This window comes from Chaetura pelagica, unplaced genomic scaffold (genome assembly GCF_000747805.2).
Source record: "Chaetura pelagica isolate M959 unplaced genomic scaffold, ChaPel_1.0 scaffold78, whole genome shotgun sequence".
In the NCBI taxonomy this organism is placed as follows: domain Eukaryota; kingdom Metazoa; phylum Chordata; class Aves; order Apodiformes; family Apodidae; genus Chaetura; species Chaetura pelagica.
Window position 1 is genome coordinate 1,842,581 of NW_009954492.1, and position 5,867 is coordinate 1,848,447.

Here is a 5,867-nt window from a genome sequence, read left to right on the forward strand (position 1 = left end):
GCAGGAATGAAGAAACTTAAATTGTTACAAGGGTGGATACTTCCCTTGCATTTGCTCTTCCTTACTGAAAACAGCAAGAATTTCTGAACTTCTAAATTTATTATATATTTTGTGCCAAAAACCTCTAGTAAGATTTTAGTGCTCACACACAAAAGGAGCAAAAGACAAGGGAAAACAGTGCTGTGCTTTCCACAGGTGTCTTGCCTCCACCCCACGTATGTTCCAGTAGCTTGTGTATCACATACATGTACGTACTTCGGGGGCATTCTCATTTCAGGTGTTTCTGTCAAATACTTCTTTGCATAATGGCCTTTCTTAAAGAGGACAGTATTTACAGCTTAAAGAATCACAGCAGTCATCAATAATTCTGGTTCTGAGGTGCAGGTTCAGGAATCTGACTTCAAATTTCAAAGAAAAAGCCACCCAAAAATGGCCTTTTCAATGGATTTTTTTAACTGTTTAATTGCAGAGAACTGACTTACCAAAGAGAAAGTGTTCCTGCATCTCCTGTGTAGCATCACCTCTACGTTGGCAGTAACCAGAAATAAGTTTCCTTATTTTAAGTGAGTACTAACAGGCTTTGAAATGTAGCTACTTATCTTGGGTGCACCAGAAAAGTGAGCCTGTTGATAATGCACACTTGATAATGCATACCTTCCATCTTCCACTATTTCAACACATCGATACAGCTGCAGTTGAAAAGCTCTTTTTGTTATCACAAAGACTGATTCAAATGCTGATAAATTCAACAGACCAGTTGTTGGTTTTCCTTAGTCAAGCTTTGCTTTCTCTTTTCTCTCCAAGAGGACAAGACAAAGCATGGACTATCCTGCACCACTTGTAAGTGGTGGTTAGTAAAGGGTGTGGAAGCCTGGTGTCCTGTGATGGACTGAAGAAAGGAGTAAAGTTTTTATGCCCATTGTTTCTGTTATCTCTTAGAACTTGTCTCTGAGCACTGAGGGTTTAGTTTCCCACTGGTTTGTCTCAGACTGTAGAGGGAGCATGAAATCCTTCTAAATCAGGTCACAGATTTTCTGGGTTTTGATCTCTGTTTTTTAACCTCTGTAACAGACCTTGACTAGCTCCTTAGGTGCCACCAGATGAATCACTGTATTGGCTGTAGCTGTGAACATTTTTACTCAGGACTAACGAGTCAAAAATGGAAATAAAAAGGTACATCAATTAAAATTATGCAGGCTTGTGATCCTGGTTGGGCTAAAATTGTTCGTACCAAATTCTCTTCAAACAGGTGTTCTTGCTCTGTGTGTTATTTCAACTACAGATACAAAAGGCATGAGAAAATTCATAGCATTTGTGAGGTTTTTTAGCTGAATTTTTGCAGCATTTTTACCTAGAAGGCAGAGATACAAAAAGCCTCTAAACTGAGCAATTGATTGGAAACAACAGTGGTGTGAAACCCCAGCAAAGCCCCGTGCATGAAGGGATGCCCAAGGTGATGTTTTCCACCAAGCTGCAGTTGCGTTAGGCCAGGACTGAAATGTGCTGGTGCAGCTTTCACAAAAGCCTCCCAAGCTCTGTCATGAGGTGCCCCATCCCCTGCCCCAGCCCTGCTGCCAGGCCCCTCTCCCTCTCCCCAAGCTGGGCTCCACACCCCAACTCCCTCTTGCCCAGCTCCCCCAGCCCCGCTGGGCTCGCACGGCTCCAGCTGCACCTCCCGCTCCCTCCACGCCCAGCCCTGAGCTGGCACACGCTGTCCTGGCCCCTGGCACCCACCTGCCCCCCTCGCCCTAGTGCCCACCCCACTTCCCTGCTGCAGGGCCTGGCACGGCCCCCCTGGGCCAAGCTCTGCCCCACAGCCCCTGCCCGGGCCCCTGCAGCTCCCCTGGCCGCTCAGCAGTTTCACCTCTTGCTTCTCCTCATCTGCAGCCCCAGGAAAAGCCACCAAGCGCTTCTCCCTGCCCCCACCTGCACCCTAGCTTTAGGACTGAGTGTTCCCATTGTCCCTCGACCAGCTCCAGAGACCTCTTAAACCTCTAGATTGATGTAGAAACAGGGAACATTCCTTTTCATTGGAAAAATCTAAAGCTTCCCAATTTTAACAGATAACAACAGGTAACAACAGATGGGTAACATCAGGTAACAAGAGATGGATAACAACAGGTAACAGCAGATAAATAACAGGTAACAATAGATCAATAAAAACAGATGGATAACAACAGATCAATAACAGGTAACAACAAATATTGCTCCATCCCTCGTTCATTCCCTTGTTCCCTCCCTCTCTCCCTCATTCTGTTCCTCCCTCTGCTCCTCCTTCCCTCCCTCTGTTCCTTCTTCCCTCCCTCCCCCTTTTTTCCCTCTGTCATTCCCTCCCTCATTCTCTTCCTCCCTCCCTCTCTTATTTCTTCCCTCCCTCATTTCCTCCCTCCCTCATTCTGTTCTTCCCTCCCGCTCTCATTCCCTCCCTCCCAAATTTTGTTTCTCCTTCATTCCCTCCCTTCCTCATTCTGTTCCTCCCTCCCTCATTTCTTTCCTCCCTCTCATCTTTTCCCCTCCCTCATTCTCTTCCTCCCTCCGTCTCTTCCCTCCCTCATCCCCTCCCTCCCTCATTCTTTTTCTCTCTCATTCCCTCTGTCCCTCCCTCCATCTATTCCTTCCTCCCTCCTTCCCTTCCTCATTATGTTCATTCCTCCCTCATTTCTTCGCTCCCTCCCGCTCTCCTTCCCTCCCTGCCTCCTTCCCTCCCTTATTCCCTCCTTCCCTCCCTTATTCCCTCCTTCCCTCCCTTATTCCCTCCTTCCCTTCTTTATTCCCTCCTTCCCTCCCTCAATCCACTCTTCCCTCCTGCTCTCATTTCTTCCCTCCCTCATTCCCTCCATCCCACACTTTGTTTCTCCTTCATTCCCTCCCTCCCTCAGTCTATTCCTCCCTCCTTCTCTCATTTCTTCCCTCCCTCGCAAGTCATTCCCTCCCTCCCTCATTCTGTTTCTGTCTCATTCCAGAGCCAGGCCCTACCAGCTCTGCCGGGGGCTGCAGGGCCTTTCACATCCCCCCTATGCCAAGCTCTGCCCCACAGGCCCCTGCCCAGGCCACTGCAGCTCCCCCTGGCCGCGCTGCACAGTTTCACGTTTTTCTCCTCATTTTCAGCCCCAGGAAAAGCCACCAAGCGCTTCTCCCTGCCCCCAGTTTCACCAGTGCTTTAGTAATTATTGTTCCCAGTTTTTCCTCGACCAGCTCCAGAGACTTTTGAAAACTCTAGATTCATGTAGAACCAAGGAACATTCATTTTCCTTGGAAAAGTCTAAAACTTCCAAATTTTAACAGATAACAACAGATTGATAACAACAGGTAACAACAGATCAATAACAAGTAACAACAGATCAATAGCAACAGGTGACAACCGATATTGCTCTCTCCCTTGCTCATTCCCTCGTTCCCTCCCTCCCTCATTCTGTTCCTCCCTCTCTCTCATTTCTTCCCTCCCTCTTTCCCACCCTCCCTCCCTCCCTCATTCTGTTTCTTCATCATTCCCTCCTTCCCACCCTCATTTCTTCCCTCCCTCGTTCCCTCCCTCTCTCATTTCCTCCCTCCCTCCCTCATTCTCTTCCTCCCTCCCTCATTTCTTCCCTCCTTTATCCCCTCCCTCCCTCATTCTGTTTCTCTCTCCTTCCCTCCATTCCTCCCTTCCTCCGTCCCTCATTTCCTCCCTCATTCCCTCCCTAGCTCCCTCCCACCCTCCCTGCCTCCTCTCCCTCATTCCCTCCCTCTCTCATTCCCTCCTTCCCTCCCACCTTGTTCCTCCCTCCCTCTCTCATTCCCTTCCTCCTTCCCTTCCCTTGCTATGCCCTGCAGACAGGTCAGGAGTACTTTAATGCTTATTCTCTTTTCCTGCTGCTAGCTTCATCGTGTTGGAGATTAACATATTTTTTAAAACTTACTACAAAAACTGATCAATTCATAATCAATTGCCAGTGAGGAGTAACTCCTGAGTTACTGTCTCACTTCTTTTAAGTAAAGCACTGCACTTTAAATAAACTGTAGTACATTATAGCTGTAATTCCCATGTGGGTACTCCCCGGGGAAGCATCATCTAAAAGATATCATTTATGCTGCACTCAGATCAGCTCACTGAAAGCAGCTGCCTTTGGGAATTGCCATTAGTATGATATAGCTTCCTTGAGAACGTGACACCACTTAACAGGAGTAAAAGATTATATGTGAATGCTCTCACACAAGAAAACAGAGTTAAGGTCACACATGTATGCTTGCAAAGGTCTGTTAACATAAAAAGAAGCTGTCAGGTAATCGAAGTACAAAATAGCATAACATAATATTTAAGTATATCTGAGCACACCCCTTTCTCTCAGCTGGACAGGATTTGGTCTACCTGCTTAGCTGTTGTGGACAGTTTGGTTAAAGCATCAGAAGCATTTTACAAAACCAACTGACAGCAGAAAGCATTTAGGATTTATTTTAATCTTTTAGTTAACCCGTCTGAGGTTCACATCCATGGTACATGAGAACCAAACACCTAAACTTGCCAGGAACAGAATTAGACTTGAAGAAACCTCTTGTCTTACTGACCAAATAATGGTATTGTCAGAACTGGAGCCTTGACTGGGATTCCAGTCTGATTTTCAGAATTACTAATGATCTGGCTCCGTCCACCAAGTTCAGCAAAAAGTGAGGGTGACTGCACCAAAACCTCCATTTCTCCTTGCCAGCAGCTCCTATGGAATCGAAGCAATGAGGAAAGTGGACTGTACCTTGGAGACAGCCTGTCCCTCTGCTTCTCCATCTCTGTGTTTTTGGGAACACCGCACAGGGCAGCGTCCAGCAGTCCTTTCCTTCTCTTTCCATAGGCTATTGAGAAATTCAGGCTGCAAAGGATCTTTCACTCTGTTTCCGGGCTATTCTGTCCATGCCTTGTCTAGCAGGACAGACGGATGTCAGGTTGGTAAACCTGACCTCTTTACTAGAGGGAATATTTGCAGTGATGCTGTAACAGCAGGTACTCTGCGAGTACATCCAGGCTGTCAAACCTGGCTTGTCCTCACCCCTTCCCTCATGTCACCCTCTCGTCCACCTCAAATTCCTGGAGGAATTTCGCATCATGCCATGAATTCTGTCCTGCAGGCTAAGCTTTCTGAAGCAGCAGGATTTTTGTTGTGATTTTTCTTTAGCAAAGATAGTCCGGAGGGAAACAAATACAGGCTCTCACAGTGGCACGTGACGAGGAAACAGCCAAAGATGGTTGTAACTCATGGGGAAACATCTGGAGTGCACTGAGCAATCCTGAACCACCTCAGCAGTCACCTGCTCGGTGTTGCTGTGGCCATGCTGGAATGTCTCCCCAGAATCCACTCCAGTGGTGGATGTGAGCTAGCCATAGGAAGCCTATTTCCATACCAAAACAAAGTGATTTAAACTATTTCTCCCCATTTATCTAATTCAAATTCCAGTACATTCAAAATTATAATTAGTAATTTAGTGCAATCTGAGAGCAAAGTGCCCTGCTACAACAGAGAGGCAGAGCTCCCAAACAACAGTCATCAAGACTATTCATACCAATTAGGGTCTCAAGGGGAAGGCCTGATACAGGTATCATAAGTAATAACTTTCCAGTAATAACCTGGAAAGAACCGATAATAACAGATAAAAACAGATTCATAACACCAGGTAACAACAGTTCTATAACAACCAGTAACAACAGATCAATAACAACAGCTAACAACAGTTCTATAACAACAGCTAACAACAGATATTGCTCCCTCCATTCCTCCTTCCCTCCCTCAAACCCTCCCTCTCTCATTCCCTCCCTCCTGCCCTTCCCTCGCTCTGCCCGGGCAGACAGGGCAGCAGTGGGGGCAAACACCCCCTGCCCTCCTGGCCCCTGCACAGCCCCA